This window comes from Peromyscus eremicus, chromosome 2 (genome assembly GCF_949786415.1).
Source record: "Peromyscus eremicus chromosome 2, PerEre_H2_v1, whole genome shotgun sequence".
Taxonomy (NCBI): domain Eukaryota; kingdom Metazoa; phylum Chordata; class Mammalia; order Rodentia; family Cricetidae; genus Peromyscus; species Peromyscus eremicus.
This window is the reverse complement of record NC_081417.1, coordinates 13,778,686-13,796,242: the sequence shown is the minus strand read 5'-3', so window position 1 is coordinate 13,796,242 and position 17,557 is coordinate 13,778,686.

Here is a 17,557-nt window from a genome sequence, read left to right as displayed (position 1 = left end):
GTCACAAAAGTGAGAGAACTAGTCCTGTTCTTCATTGGCTGCAGCACACAGGAGAGTGGGCCCTGCAACCCACCTGGACAGCACACTAGAGTTGACCTTGTTGTTGGATGTACAGGTGAGCCAGCCCTGAGGGCAGGAGAGCAGGAGAGAGCTGATTCCCTGCCCTTCCCAAAATGCCCCCCACAGCAATTGGGAGAGAAGGCCCTCCACCTCTTCTGGGCAAAACAGTAGAGCTGGTCCTGGTGATATGAGTGTGGGTGAGCTGGATCTGAGGACCTGACAGAAGAAGTGGCCCCACCCCTTGCTGCAGGCTGCATTGGGTGAACTAGACCAGGCAGTGCTGGGGAGCTTGCTTGGGCAGTGAGGATGAGGGAAAGCTCGTGGGCTGACCAACCCAGCTACCATGCAGGACCTGAACCAGGGCAATGAGTTGACCCACCTCAACGTCCCCCTCATCTGTGAACAGTTAGAACAGGTGAAGGGAATGAACCTACAGATCCAAGACAACAGGATCTCAACGACATGGGACAACAACAGGATATCTAACAGGAGCCCCAGTGAGAGCCCTTAATTGGTGGTGTAGCAGAAGCCAGAGGCCTCCAGCCGGACCAATGACTTGTGGCAGTGAACACTTGTAAGTAAAGATGAATGGACTAAAGGGTAAACTGTGTGACTTAAGGGCAGAGGTCACGTATAAGGAGGTGGGGAGATAGGTGGGATCAGAATACATGGCATGAAGTTCACAAAGAATCAATAAAGTTAAACAAACAAACAAAAACAAAACAATATAAAAAAGGAAAACAAATAACAACAATGACCCCCCCCCAAAAAAAAAACCCTGTGGTGGTTTGAATGTAATTGGCCCCCATAATCTCATAGGGAATGGCACTCTTAGGGGGTGTGGCTTTGGCCTTGTTGGAGGAAGTATGTCACTGTCGGGGTGGGCTTTGAGGTTTCTTATGCTCAGGATACTGCCCAGTCTCAGTTGACTTCCTGTTGCCTGCAAGATGTAGCACTCTCAGCTCCAGCACCACATCTGCCTGCATGTTGCTGTGCTCCCTGTTACAATGATAATGAACTAAACCTTTGAGACTGTAAATGAGCCACTCCAACTAAATGTTTTACCTTATAAGAGTTGCTGTGGTCATGATGCCTCTTCACAGCAATAAAAACCCTATCTAAGACAAACTGCAAAACAAACAAACAAACAATCAATCAAAAAACCAAAACAAAACAAGAAAAGCAAAAAACAAACAAACAAAAAAACCTCTTTGCTCCTGTCTTTCCCAACTCTCCAACACTTCTCCATTCCTTATAGTGGCATTGAAAGCAGCTGTGTATCATGTCCTAGACCCTTTTGTCCAAACAGCTTTGCTTGCAAATGTTTACTGTATAATGTGCTGTTGGTCAGGTTCAAGGCCTCCGACTTTTGGTACTCTATCAATACTGGACCCTCACTGAAACTCCTCTCTGACATCCTGCTGTTCCCCTGAGTCATGGAAATCCTGCAGCTATGGTTCTGCAGGATCAGTCCTTTCAAGCACTCTAGCAGGTCATAGATGGGACAGATGTTGGGGTGTGCCAACTCAAGCCCTGGATGTGTGCATGGGTGGTGGCTGAGTTGGTCTGTCCAGGCCCCTGGGACCACCCTGCCTCATGCAAAGGACAGAGCCAGCTCTTCCATGCCTGTGATAAGGGGTGGGGTGAGATTTCTCAAGTGCATGGGGGACAGCTCTTCTCTGAGGAGTGGGACAAGACCTCCCAGGGCTGTCAAGTGGTGGGCTTAGCTCTCTGGTGGGGGTGGGGAATGGCTCTCCCAGGGCCAGTAAGGCGTGGGGCCAGCTTAACAGGTCCCTCAACAAATGGTTCAACTCTTGATTTGCATGGATTCCTGTGGTAACATGGGAAATGGAAAAACACCTCAGCTACATCAGGACCATGGACCCAGACATGGCCAGCAGCAGCAGCATGGGCCCAGATATCACCGTGGCCCTGTGTCACAGTACAAGCCTTTTATATAGGCGTGGGATCAGCAGCATTGTGGTCTTGGACTCCAAAATGGCCCTAGGTAATGGCTCAGAGCCTGGGCATCTGCATGGCCTTTGACGGAAACAGGAGCCATGGACATCAACACAGACCTTGGCTGAAGTAGGGCCATGGACCCAGAAATGGCCCTTGGCTACAGCTCAGGCCCAGATGTCACTATGAAACTGGTGGCAGTGCAGGTCACTCAGATATGATGGTTAGTGTTGACTGTCAATTTGATTTGATCTAGACATGCTTAGGAGATTAGGCAAGCATACTTGTGAATGTTTTTGAGGGAATTTCCAGAGACTATTGGCATTTGAAAGACCAACCATGAACGTGGGTGGTACCCTCCTGTAGGCTGATGGAACACAGTTGAAAGAAGGTGGAACTCAATCTATCTGTGAGTGCCACTTTCCTTAGTGAGTGTGTCAGCTGCTGCTGTCATCACCCATGGAAGTCTGATGACCTCAGCTTCTTTAACTTTTTACTACAGACTCACACCAACAACTGCCAGGGAGAGCTTCCAGACTTTCAGCCTTGGAGTGGGACTGCATCGCTAGTGTCCTGAGGCCCCTAGGTTCTTGGATTAAGCAGTTATCAAGTTCTCTGGCTGTCTAGCAGGCAGGCCAAATGTAGGCAGAGGTTTTGTGGTTGAGTTGCTCTCCAAGTCTCACTGCTGGAAGCCTTGTGTGGCTCCAGAAGATGGCCAGTTCAGTCTCTATATCCAGAATCATTAGGATTCTTTGCTAGGCTCTCACCCTTGCATATTCCAAGGATTTTCCACTTCACTAGGTTTCCACATGATCCCTGAAATGCCTCCCCCAATTCCAGTTGTCTCTCCCAGTATTCTCCACCACCACCCCTGCCTGATCCTACCTGTTTCCATCCCTACCCACCCCCAGTCCACTTGCACAGTCTATTTTATTTCCCCTTCCCAGGGAGATCCATGTGCCCTCCCTTGAGCTCTCCTTGTTACTTAGCCTCTCTGGGTCTGTGGATTGCAGCATGGTTATCTTTTATTTTACACCTAATATCTACTTACGACTGAGTACATAATATGTACTGGGTCTGGGTTACTTGGTATGATTGTTTTCTAGTTCCATCCATCTGCCTCCAAATTTTATGATGCCTTTTTTTTAACAGCTGAGTGATACTCCGTTGTACAAATGTACCACATTTTCTTTATCCATTCTTTAGTTGAGAGACATCTAGGTTTGTTTCCTGTTTTTGTCTACTATGAATAAACCGGCTATGAAATAGTTTAGCCAGTGTTCTTGTGGTAGGACTGACTGTCCTTTGGGTATATGCTCAGAGGTATAGCTAGGTCTTGAGGTAGATTGATTCCCAATTTTCTGAGGAAACACCATATTGATTTCCAAAGTGGCTGTACAAGTTTGCACTCCCACCTGCAAATGGAGGAGTGTTCCCTTTGCTCCATATCCTCTCCAGCATGAGCTGTCACTTGTGTTCTTGATCTTAGCTAGTCTGACAAGTATAAGATGGAATCTCAAAGTTGTTTTGATTTGCATTTCCTTGATGGCTAAGGACACTGAACATCTCTTTAAGTGTTTCTCAACTATTTGAGATTCTCTGTTGAGAAGTCTGGTTAGATCTGAACCCCACTTTTTAATTGGATTATTTAGTTAATGTCTAATTTATTGAGTTCTTTATATATTTTGGATATTAGCCCTCTGTCAGATGTGGAGTCTATGAAAATCTATTCCATTTTGTAGGCACCATTTTGTCCTATTGACAGTGTGCTTTGCCTTATAGAAGCTTTTTGGTTTCATGAGGTCCCAATTATTGTTGATCTTAGTGCCTGTGCTGTCTGTGTTCTGTTCAGGAAGTTGTCTTCTGTGCCAATGTATTCAAGGCTATTCCCCACTTTGTCTTCTATCAGGTTTAGTGTATCTGGATTTATGTTGAGGTCTTTGATCCACTTGAACTTGAGTTTTGTGTAAGGTGATAGATAAAGATCTATTCACATTCTTCAACATATGCACATCCAGTTAGGCCAGCACCATTTTTTGAAGATGGTTTCTTTTTTCCATTGTATATTTCTGGCTTTTTTTTTTTAAATCAAAATTCAGATGTCAATAGGTGTGTGGATTTACATCTGTGTCTCTGATTAAATTCCAGTGATCAACTTGTCTGTTTTTATGACAATACCATGAAGATTTTAATCACTGCAGCCCTGTAGTAGCACTTGAAATCAGGGATGGTAATGCCTCCAGAAATTCTTTTATTGAACAGGATTGCTTTAGCTATCCTGGGATTTTTGTTTTTCCATATGAAGTTGAGTATTATTCTTTCAAGGTCTGTAAAGAATTGTGTTGGTATTTTGATGGGGATTAAGTTGAATCTGTAGATTGCTTTTGGCAAGATGGCCATTTTTACTATGTTAATCCTACCTATCCAGGAGCATAGGAGATCTTTCCATCTCCTGATATCTTCTTCAATTTGTTTCTTCAAAGACTTGAAGTTCTTGCCATATAGGTTTTTCACTTGCTTGGTTAGAGTTACACCAAGATATTTTATATTATTTGTGACTATTGTGAAGGGTGTTGTTTCCCTAATTTCTTTCTCAACTTTTTTGTCATTTGTATATATGAGGGCTACTGATATTTTTTGAGTTAATCTTGTATCCAGCTACTTTGCTGGAGGTGTTTTGAAACTATAGGAGTTTTTTGATGGAATTTTTTGGATTGCCTATATATACTATCATATCAGCTGTAAATAACGATACTTTGACTTCTTCCTTTTTAATTTGTATCCCCTTGATCTCCTTCAGTTGTCTTATTGTTCTAACTAGAACTTCAAGCGCTATATTGAATAAATATGGAGAGAATGGACAGCCTTTTCTGATCTAGATTTAACGTTGGTAAGTGGTATCTATTGAGAAAGTTGCCTATTTCTTTTAGATTTTCCAGTTTGATGGAGTATAGGTTTTTAAAGTATGACCTGATGATTCATTGGATTTACTCAGTGTCTGCTGTTATGTCCCTCTTTTTGTTTCTGATTTTGTTAATTTGGATATTCTCTGTGTGTCTTTTAGTTAGTTTGGATAAGGGCTTGTTTATCTTGTTGATTTTCTCAGAGAACCAACTCTTTTTTTCATTGATTCTTTGTATTGTTTCTTTTTTGTTTGTTTCTATTTTATTGATTTCAGCCCCAGTTTAGGAAGAGACAAGAGGAGGGTATAGTGCCCGAGAGTTCCTACTGTCACTCCACTGATAACTATCATGAGCCGATAATTTTTTATTGCTTAATTTTTATGTTTTAGTGAAAAGTTTAAGCAGTGTACATATTGTTACGGTATATCATGGCATTTTCAAGCAGAAATTGTTTCTGTTGGTTCTCCTTTTTTCTTTCTCAACTCTATTGTAGTTTCTCCCCATCCTCAGCTTCCTTTCCACTTCCAGGTCGTTCGTGTCCTACTGCACTCCCCCCCACTTCCCATAGTCTTCTTTCTAGTTTCATAGCTTATAGGCTGGAAGGATTTAGAGAGATAGTTTAGATTTGGTGACACAAATACATAAGCCTGCAGAGCTCAGGGAAGAAAGACAAATGCCTAAACTAGGTCTTGTTCCTTCTTTCTTGAAACACATCATGCTCTGAGTAAATACCTATTTCCTCCATCGTGTTTTGTGGTATGAATAAGGAGAAATACTTCTTTGAGGAAAACAATAGTATAAGTGAAAAGATATATGGCCAAGATCAGGAAACTTAGTCCATTCTTAAATCCAGTCCACTTCTTGTTTTATCAGTGAAGTGTTAACTGTATTTTTAAATTGAGAAATAAAATTGAATATATTTAGAGTGCACAACATGTTATCAGGTATGTGTATGAATGACTAAATCTAGTTGTGTAAAGATGTATTACTTCCCATAGTTATCATTTTGTGGTAACAATGCCTGACATTCAGGCATTTACAATTTTCGAGCATGTAACAGATTGTCATTTCCATACACTGTACTATATCTTCCTATTTTTTAAAGCAAGGGGCTCACTCTATATTCTAGGCTGGTCTAGAACTCACTATACAACCTAGGATGGCCTTGAACTTGTGAATATCCTCTTGCCTCAGCCTCCCAAGTGCTGGGTACACAGGTGTGAGACACTGTGATGATCAATATTGTCAACAACTTCTAGGCACACCTGTGCGGGACACTTTAGTCTCTGGGAGCGCCTCTTAGGAATCATACTGTTTAGGTCTCTTGAGATAGGAAAATCTATCCTAAAAGTGGGTGGTGTCCATCCCTGGGGTTGAGACCTGGACTGCACAGAAAGAAAGTACCAGTCTTCTTTGCTCTTGCTTCTTGATAATGAATTCAAAGTGACTACGACTTTCCCACCATGATGGACTGTACCCTCAAATTATCAGCCAGAATAAACCTTTTTTTCCCCATTATGTTGCTCTTGTCATGGTATTTTATCACAGGAACAGAAAAACAAAAACAAAAACCAATAAATACAGCCACCACGCCACACTTTGCTTGCACTATGTATCTTGTAAGTGTAGTCTTCTTATCTTACCATGATTATGTATCATCCTTGAACCAAAGTTTTCCCACTGCCTATCTCTTCCCATCCCATTCCTCCAGACACCCTTGCCTCTGGTTACTTCCATGAGATGAACGTTATTGCACTTCGCAAATGACTGAGATCTTGTACTATTTGCCTCTCTGTGCCTGACTTACGTCACTTAACATAATGATCTCAAGATTCATCCATCTTTTTTCTTTTTTCTTTTCTCTCTCTCTCTCTCTCTCTCTCTCTCTCTCTCTCTCTCTCTCTCTCTGTCTCTCTCTCTCTCTGTCTCTCTCTCTCTCTGTCTCTCTCTCTCTCTGTCTCTCTCTCTTTCTTAAGACAGCATTTCTCAGCATAACAGTTCTGGTGTTCTGGAACTTATTTTGTAGATCAGGCTAGCCTTGAACTCACAAAGATTCACCTGCCTCTGCCTCCCAAGTGCAACTCATTTTTATTCAAATGAGATTTCTTCCTTTATTGTTGGATTTATTCATTGTGTATAGTCCACGTATTCTTAGCCACTCAACTGTTGATAGGCGTTTAGGTAGAGTAGACTATGTTACCTGTCATGAACAGTGTTGCAGCAACACGGTCATGAAGCGACATCCTTAACACACTGGTTGCATTTCCTTTGGATGTGCACAAATTACTGAGATAGCTGGATCATGAGCTAATTCTGTCTATAAAATTTTTAGGAACCTCCACACTGACTTTTATAATGACTATACGAATTTACTGTTCCCATAAATAGTGTGTCAGAATTCTTTTTTCTCCATACCGTTAACATTAAAAAAACCTTTCTGTTAATGCATTCTAATAAAGGTGAGGTGACACCTAATTGTGACTTGGGTTTGCATATTTAGAGTGATTAGTACTACTCAGCAGTTTTCCTTAGACAAAGCAGTTTCTTGATAAATGTCAATTCTTGCCTTTTCATATTTTTGATTAGGCTGTTGGTTTCTTGATGCTGAATTCTTTATATATGAATGACACTAACCCTTTTTCACATATATAGTTCATCAATACATAGAATCTATAGGTTGTCTTACTCTGTTAATTGTTCCTTTTTCTAAGCTGATGCATTTTAGTTAGATGTAATCTCATTAGCTTATTTTTATTTTCACTGTCTGTGGATTTGAGGTCATATGTTGTAGTAGACTGAATGTAAGTGACCCTATAATCTCATAAGGAGTGACACTATTAGGAGGTGTGGCTTTGAGGAGTGGGTATGGCCTTGTTGGAGAAAGTGTGTCACTGTGGGGGAGGGCTTTGAGGTTTCCTATGCTCAGGATACCACCCAGTGTCTCAGTCAACTTCCTGTTGCCTGCAAAATGTAGGATGCTCAGCTAATCCTCCAACATCATGTCTGCCTTCATACCCCCATACACCCTTCTGTGATGGTAACTGATAATGGACTGAACAGCTGAAACTGTAAGTGAGCTTCCTTAATTAAATGTTTTCCTTTTAAGAGTTACTGTGGTCATGGTGTCTATGCACAGCAATAAAAACCCCAACTAAGACATATACAAAACCATTGTCTGCATAGTATGTTTTACAATAGCATAATAACAAATTTATTTTTATTTTATGCAGCTGTTTTCATGCTATACTGATGGGGTTAATTACTTGTGGCAGACACAATATAACCTGAGAAACTTAGTGTACATAATTTACAAAGGAGGCATTATATCCTCTGTCCACCTCCAATAAGTGGCAACTCAACTCAGCCTTAGTGATGTAGGGACAGGGTAGTGGGTTTGGAGCCAACTTGAGAGAGTCAGCGTGTGCTACAGGGCAGCTCCTGACTGGTGTGACCAGACCATTACCTGAGGGTTGACTGAAGAATCTGAAATCTCAGTTTACAAGCCTTCCTTTTTAAGTTTGACCTGCAATCTTTAAAGTTTAAAGATTGATACATTAAAAAAAAATACTATAGATCAGACAGAAAACCCTATGTGAGTTCAGGCTAGATTTGGTTGTGAAACTTACATTACTAAAGATCGTTTAATTTTGATTATTTCAGGTTTAAAATTTTTGTATGCTTAGAAAACAAATATATTGTGTTTCTGTTTCTGTTTTTCTTCTTTTATGAATATATTTTCAATCTTATCTTTTAAGTATGGTTGTTTCATAACAGGATATTTCATCTGATCAAGCTGTTCCTCTTGGGTTTTGAGGATCTGATTTCTGTAGCTTATTGTTCTCTTCTTCACCTGCTTGGTACTTTTTTCCTTAAATGCCTGGTTGCATTTGATTATAAATCCACTCTATTTGAAGAGTTCATTTACAGGAGAGTAACTTGAAGCCTGAGACAAAGGGATTTTTTTTTCTGTTCTCCTGAGTGCATAAAGAAACAAATATCCAGAGCCACCTTCATCCAAATCAAGGTTTCAAATGCCATGCACCTTGAAAATTGTGTTACAAAAAATGTGAATGAGAACATTTATTTTCATCTCCAATATACTGCGAAGAGATTCTCCTATTCTATGCTTCATTTTATGTGTCTAGACTATTTTTAAAATGACCCATTGACCTCAATTTGTGCTGTCTCTACACTGCAGGGGATAGGACCATACTGTTCCTAGGTACATCCTATGTCTATTTTTTTTAAAATGTGTATCTGGCTTAGTTTCTTGAGGGCATCTGTCCATCTGCTCATCTACTTATCCATTCATTCATCCACCCACCCACCCACCCATCCACCCATCTATCCATCCATCCACTCACCTATTCATCCATCTGTCCATAATTATGCCAGACATGTTCAAGAGTCTGTGATAAAAAGAATTTACTGGAAACCCAGTGCAGTGGAAACTTCCTAAAATATATAAAGGTCATCCCAATGAGGTCTTCTAATAATGGGGGATACAGAGTCTCAACTGGCCACCTCTTATTAACAAACAAGGCTTCCAGTAGAGGAACTGATTTACATCCAATTGAATTGTTGGTCAAGAAGGTTCAATGGAAATCCCTAAACAACCCAGACTGTTACTAAGACAATGAGTTGCTTTCTGCAAACTGGCAGTGGGGGCCCCATTGCTGAGGACAACACCCATACAACTCACTGAATATGGAGAAGTCCAGTTGGTGCTACATGGAGCCTTCATCCCTATGTTTTAGTGTACTTAGAGTGTGAATGTATTCTGCAGGCTACCAAAAAAAGAAATGTAAACACTAACTCAGCCACAAAACCTTTGACCTACAATCTATCCTACTTGTAAGATATGCTAGGGCAATGGAACGTGTGGGAGTAGCCAACCAACGTCTGATTTGACTTAAGGTCCACCCTACTAGATAGAACCTGTACTCAACACTACTTGGATGACCAAGAACCAGAGACTAGAAACCCAGAGACCTAGGGTAAAACCAAACACTTCTCTGGTCAAAAACAAAACAAAACAACAAAAACTACCAATAAAATGACTTCTAATGATATTCTGCTTTACTCATAGATCAGGGCCTTATCCAGTCATCAGAGAGGATTCCCCCAGAAGCAAATGGGAACAAATGCAGAGACCCACAGTCAGACATTAGGCAGAAAGGAGTCCTTGGAACACACAGTTCTAAATGGGATGTCCCCATCAAATCCCTCCCCTCAGAACTCAGGGATCCCCATGGAAGAGGAAGCAGAAAGAGTGTAAGAGCTAGAGGGGATGGAGGACACCAGGAAAACAAGGTCCTTTTAGTCAACTAAGTAAGGTTTATGTGAATCACAGAGACCAAAGCAGCAAGCACAGGGCTGACACAGGGCTGCACCAGGTCTTCTGTGTGTATATTATACCTTAGTATTTTTATGGCACTCCTGGGTGTGAGAACAAGTGGGTCTCTGACTCTTGTGCTTACTCTTAGGACTCTTTTCCTCCTATTGGATTGCCTTGTTCAAATTTGATATGTTTTTTTTTGCATTGTCTCATAATATATTTTGTCATGTTTGGTTGTTATCTCTTAGAAGCCTGTTCTTTTTTAAGCATAAGTGAGGGAATGGATCTGGAGGGGAGAAAAGGTGGGGAGGAACTGGGGGGAGAAAAGGGAAGGAAAACTATAATCAGGATATATTGTATGAGAGAAGAATCTATTTTCAATAAAAGGGAAAAAAAGAAATCAGATTGGAGGAGAGGAGACAGTTTCTAAGCCAAGTGGTTATTCAGATGGATGATGGATTTTTTTTTTAAAAAAAAAAAGCCATGTTAAAGATACCCTCCCCTGACCCCTCCACCCCGAGACAGGTGGGAGAGCTGACCCTGAGGTCCTAAGAGCAGAACTGCTCCTGCCCCTCCTGCAGCGCTTCAGAGAGCAGGCCCTGCACAATAGAACCAACCCTGTTGGTAGAGGTGGAGGTGAGCCAGCCCTGAAGTTGTGAGTATGGGAGAGGTATCCCCACTACAGTCTGTCATGCAGCAGTGTGTGTGAGAGAGAGATGTCCCTCCTTACCCCTTACCCCTGTGACAGATGAGGGAACTGACCCTCCTGTTTACCAGCTGCAGCACTTAGGAAATCGGGCCCTGCTCCTTGCCTGGGCAGCACAGCAGAGCTGACCCTGTTGGTAGAGGCATGGATGAGCTGGCCCTGGAAGTGTGAGAGTGGGATAGCTGACTGTATCCCACTCATTTGGCATGTGGTGGTGAGGGCGAGGGAATGATGCCCTCCCCCTTGCCCTTGCCACCTTTGGGGGTGCAAGGTAGCTAAACCTCCCCTGTACCAGCTGCAGCATTCAGGAAATTGGGCCCTGCATCTCATTTGGGTAGCACAGTAGAGCTGACCCTATTGATGGGGGGGTATGGGTGAATCATCCTGAGAACCTAAACATGGCAAGTCTGGCCCTGTCCCTCATCGGCCGTATGGTGGTATGGATGGGGGAAAGATTCCCCCTGCCCTTTGCTGCCTGTGGCAGATGGTAGATGTTGCTTGAGTTTTCCTGCCTGGCCCACAGTCAGGACAAATCTCTCTCATCTGCCAGTCCCACAGCTGCTCAGACCCAACCAAGTAAACACAGAGACTTATATTGGTTACAAACTGTATGGCCATGGCAGGCTTCTTGCTAACTGTTCTTACAGCTTAAATTAATCCATTTCTATAAATCTATACCTTGCCACATGGCTCGTGGCTTACCGGCATCTTCACATGCTGTTTCTCATCATGGCAGCTGGCAGTGTCTCTCTGACTCAGCCTTCCACTTCCCAGCTTTATTCTCCTCCTTGCCCCGCCTATACTTCCTGCCTAGCCAATGGCCAATCAGTGTTTTATTGACTAATCAGCAACACATTTGCCATACAGAACATCCCACAGCAGGTAGAGCTGGCCCTGAGGTCATAAGAGCGTGAGAGCTGTCCCTGCCTTTCACCAACTGCAGCACCTCACCTTTGGCAACACAGCAGAGGTGGCCCTGATGGTGTAGGTGTGGGAGAGCCAATTCTGAGGGCATGAAAGCAGGAGAACTGGTCCCACCCCTTGCTCATTGATGCAAGGGGTGAACTAGCCTAGAGCAATGCAGGAGAGCTCACCCTGGTGGTGAAGACGGCGGGGGGGGGGGGGATGATGGGGGGGGAGAGCTGGCAGGCTGACCAACCCTGCAACTACCCAGGCCCAGAACCAGGGTTATGTGTTGACCCACCCCAACATCAACCCCATCTATGACCTGCAGGAGCACATGAAGGGGTCGGTCTTGCAGACCCAAAGCAGCAGGGTCTCCATGACACAGGGCAACAACAGGATATCCAAGAGGAGTTCCAGTGAGGGCCCAGCATAGATAGTGTAGCAGAGACCAGAGGCCTTGATACTGACCAATGACTCTTTACAATGAACACTTACTTGCATGTAAAGATGTATAGATAAAAGGGTTTACTCTGTGACTCACTATGTCACACTACAGATTCCAGAACGAGATTTTTCCTTTTTTTCTCTTAAATTTTATTTTATTGTTTTTTTTGGGGGGGATTGCAAGGGCAGAGAGCAAATATGAAGGGATGAGAAATGAATGGGCTTGAAATGCATGATGTTAAAATATACAAAGAATAAATGAAAGGAAAGTTTCATAAAAAAACACACACTTACATGCACACACATATGTACAGACATAGGCATGAGCTCATGTGTGCACACACACAGACACATGCACATACACATAAATACACACACACACATACATATGTATACACACACAGATGCATACACACATACACAAAACCAGTACATGCATATGCACATACACAGGCACACACACACTTTAACTTCAGATACATGCCGCCAACCCATGTGTTCTACAGGAATGTTAAAGCATTCTACCGAGACCCAGTTTGTCTGCCTTCTTCATCACCGAAATTCTGACTGACCTGTCACCTTTGTGTCCTTTCCCTAAGGAGGGAATAGCATGTGAGGAGCTCCTGCCACTCTGTGTCAACACAGTGTCTGCAAACGGAGAAAGGCCTCAGCTCTTACGTTTTGCCGGGCTTAGTTGGAAGCCATCTACTACTTGAGCATTTATTGAACTAAGAATGATTTCTTGGTGTCAGGCAATCACAAATGTCTGCTGGTGGTGAGCACACATGCTTTTCTATGAGACTTGTAATAAAAGATAAGCTACAATAATTTCTGAGAGAGAGAGAGAGAGAGAGAGAGAGAGAGAGAGAGAGAGAGAGAGAGAATGTGTGTGTTTCTATGTTTGTTCATGTGCATATGTGTATGCGTGTGTGCATATGTATGCCTGTGTATTTGTGTGTGTGGGGTACATCTAGGGTCATGTTGGGGGGATAATTGCATATGTGTGGAAGCCAGAGGACAACCTTAGGTGTCATCCTCAGGAACACCATCTACCTCTTTGACATAGTGTCTTTCCTTGGCTTGAAGCTCACCAGTTGGGTTAGCCTGACTGGCCAGTGCACACCAAGGATCCCACTGTCTCTGACTCTCCAGAGCTGAGATTAAAAGCTTGCTCCACATGCTGATGCTCCACACGTTTCACACACTGACGGGTGGTGACTGGATTTCATCCTCATTCTTGCGTGCCACTTGCTTTACCAAATGTATTACTTTGCAACTGAAAACAATGCTTCCTCTTACTGAGTGGCAAGACTTTCACTTAATCTGAGGCCTTTGGGAAATCTCCATCACTTCCTCACCCTTTGGGATCTTATTTTCCTGTTGCTCTTTCACTGTCTCATGAAGTGAAATTCATTTGCCTATTTTTCCTCTATTTTTTGTCTAGGGATCACATGCTGCAGGAGAATAGGCATGCATTTTGTTTTGCTTAACACTATTCTAAGAACCCACACTTCTTCTAACACTCAATAAATATTAGATACTGCTATCTGTATACATACTAAATAAAATTATTTCATGTCACCTAGGGGGAAAAAAGAAATTTACATGGAAGGTTAATGGCTTCTGTCCTAAAGAAATTCCCTAACATCCAAAGAAAGCTGTGAATGTTGGTACCCACCACCCCCTAAATAAAAAAGAATAATATCATATAACAAAATCTATGGCATTCCTGAAAGCTGAGAAATGAAAGTCACTGAACTGGGAAGCAGATAGTCCCTTCCTTCCACTGTCCGTGTTCTGCATCATGTAAAGGTGTCTGCACTGAGAGGGAAGAAGCATATTTTAAAGTGACAGGCAGACACACTAGCTGTCTCCACTGGTCCTCCCACTGCCAGATGCAGAGTTTCCCCCTTTGACCTACTTGGAGACCCAGTTAGCACATCTATTTCTAGGGAGAGAATTAAGTTCCCACTGTCCTGCTCCCAGCTGCAAATTCCTAATCCTATTCCGCCCCTTTCAGTAGTGATTTAATATAAATACATTTAAAATCATAATCATGTCCTCCCTCTAGCCTCCCCTTCACAGCTGCAGCTTCTTGCCTTAAATTGCAACTGAGCTGTGATTAATACACGTGTTCAAAGAAACCGCGTTCATTTCTCCCCTGACTGTTCTTCCTTGCAGCTCAGTTTTTCTCACCTTAGTAATCCTTTGTCTCTACTGTCCACACTTATTTTAGTTCTAGACTTGCAGAAACCTTTTGTTTGTTTTGTTTTGAATACTGGATCTTGGGCTGGAGAGATTGCTCAGTGATTAAGAGCATTTGTTGCTCTTGCAGAGGCTCCAGGTTCAGTTCTCAGTACCCACATATTAGCTCACAACCATCTGTAACTCCAGTTCCAAGTGATTTGACTTCCTCCATTGACTTCAGTGGGCACCAGGCACACGCAAAGGTCACAAAGGTACACATGCATACATGAAGGCAAAGCATTCATATACACGAAATAAATCTAAAAGATTTAAACACTGAATCTTGTATACAGGGTACTTCAGAGTCATAGCAATGTCTTCATTCTGTGGTTTTATCTTAGATCCAGACTCTCCTTTGAATAGATTATATCACACGAGTTAAAGAAAGTCATGATGACAAATACCTAGTGACCCCACATCTCTATTCGTCTTAACAAAGACAGTTTTCCATCTTGAAACTGAAGTGGGTCAAAGTGAATCCCATGGGCTCGTAGGTGCATAATAGTATACCTACTGCTTTGGGGGCATTCTCCTCTTTATGTACTCGCTTATGATAGAAGCTTTAGCTGCAGATTTCCTTGGGTCACATTTTTTAAAGTGAAATTCATGTAATATAAAACTAACCATTGTGAAGTACAAGCCTCAATAGCATTCAGTACATTGATGGTGTTTTGAAACCACCATATACTTTATCATGTTCCCAAATGTCTGCTATCACCTCCAAAGGGGGCCATGTCCTTTCCGCACCCAGGCTCTATTTCCCCTCTCTTTTGACCCTGGAAACTGTTGATCTTATGTCTCTACCTAAGAGTCATATAATTTGGATAGCTTTGACACTATGCTGCTAATTTGAACAAATTTCTAAATGTAGTTCATTTCCCAGCCGTGTGATGAAGGTCTCAAAGATACAAGTATCAGGCAACAGAATGGGACCAGCACATTGTAGTCTTGTAGAGAATGTTTTAATGGTTCACTAATGCACCTAGGCCTGGACCTAGGTCTGACACAGCATACATTTTTAGAAACCCAACTTCAATGTACAACAATTTGTACATTGTAAGAAAGAAAAGTATTCAACCCCACCCAGTCACAACTGTAAAACTAACAACAACCATCAGAGAGGTTTAGATGAAGCCAGTTAACAGCCTGGAAGAGCATGCCAGAGTAGAGATCAAAACTGGACAGAGACCAGGGGAGTGAGGACAGAAAGGCACCAGAAAACTTCTAAAACCAGGTACAGAGATTGGATAACAGATCTATGTCTGTGAAAACCAAACAAGGCGGACATGGTGAGAAGTGTTTAGTTCCTCTAGTTTTACTAGAGGAATTGTGTCTCATTCTTAGTGGGTTAATTCTGGAAGGGCATAAATTATGGTAAGGGTTAGGTCTTTGTTTTTTCCTCGAGTATGTTTTTTCTGGTTGATACTGGCTCTCCACCATGTTTCCTAGGTTATAGAAGGTTATAATAAATGCCACTAAAAATGCTCACATTAGTTTATTCATTTTCACATTTATTTACTCAATAATTGTTTATTGAATTATTCTGACTCACTGAGCACCATTCTAGGATTCTAGGTACTGATAATTAGAATATAACACAACAGAAAGAAACAAGTTTGTAAATTGCAACAATTTTTCTATTGATAAGCCCTCATATTGGCTCAATTTAATAAGAAAATGTGAAGATTGATGTTTCAAGAGAAACTTACAAGATTTTCTTTAAGAAAGATATGACATTAGGGAGTTTGTATTTTTTTTAATTGTGGGGTGTGTGTGTGTGCTTATGTGTATGTGTGTATTTATGTGTGTGTGTTTATGTGTGTGTGTTTAATTGCATATGTGTGTTTATGCGTGTGTGTGTGTGTGTATGTGTGTGTGTGTGTGTGTGTGTGTGTGTGTATACGCGTGTGCATGCTAGTGCATGAGGAAGAGGGCACACGCCCCTGTGTGCGTGGATAGGTGGAGACCAGAGGACAACCTACGGTGTCATCTCTGGAATCCTGGCCAGCTCCCTTGTACAGGATCTTTCACTGGCCTGGAGCTCTCCAATTAGGCTAGACTAGCTGGTCGGGGAGCCCCAGAAATCCTCCTGTCTCTGCCTCCTCAGAGCTGGGATTGCAGCTGTATGCCATCCTACGTGGTTTTTTTACATAGGTTCTGGGATCAAACTCAGATTCTCATGTTTGGGAGGCAATCACTTTACCTACTGAGCTCTCTCCCCAGCCCTGGAGTATGTATTCTTTTAAATGGAATTAATTAATCGTGGAAAACTTACGTTTCCAGATTCTTCTATGGTCACTGTTACATAGTGATTGCCCAATAGGTCTCCTTCATTATATTCTGTATATTTACTTACTATCCTCTTAACCCCTTTAGAGGATGTGACTTAGTGATCAACACTAAACCTACCTCTTAGAGACTGGGCTCTTCCGTAGCCTGAAATAGGACCACTCTAGAAGATTAATCATTAGCACATGAGTCTTGAGGGACATTTCAAATGCAAACCATAGTTAGCTCAGACTAAGCCTGGTTCCTTAAATAGCTCTGGCTATGTTATTCTTTTCTTCCTCGTAGGAGTGTAATTTAACTGTGTGTAACTTACCAATTGTTCCTCTGGTGACTTATCAGGAAAGACCACAGACTTTTTACTCACCCACAAAACCTTCAGCTGATTCCAGGAATGTGCAGGAGGCACTGCCATGCTCTGAGCCTCTCCAAAAGATAAAACTCAAGGCCTAGGAAGTGACTGCATCCAGGGAGAACAGGACTGAGCAAAGTGCAGTATCCTGTTTCCTACTGACTTCTAGAGGAGGCTCATCCCCAGTCTGTGTAGATTACTTCGTTAGCAAAGCAGGCTTTCAGTTCAACAAAGTAATATTGGAGGCCACAAGGAGCAGGATTTTCAGATTACATGTGCTTTAGCAGTGCAATTTCAAAACCTGTGGTCAGTGGGCCAGACAGCATTGCCATGGTTTAAACTGACAAGTGAAGATA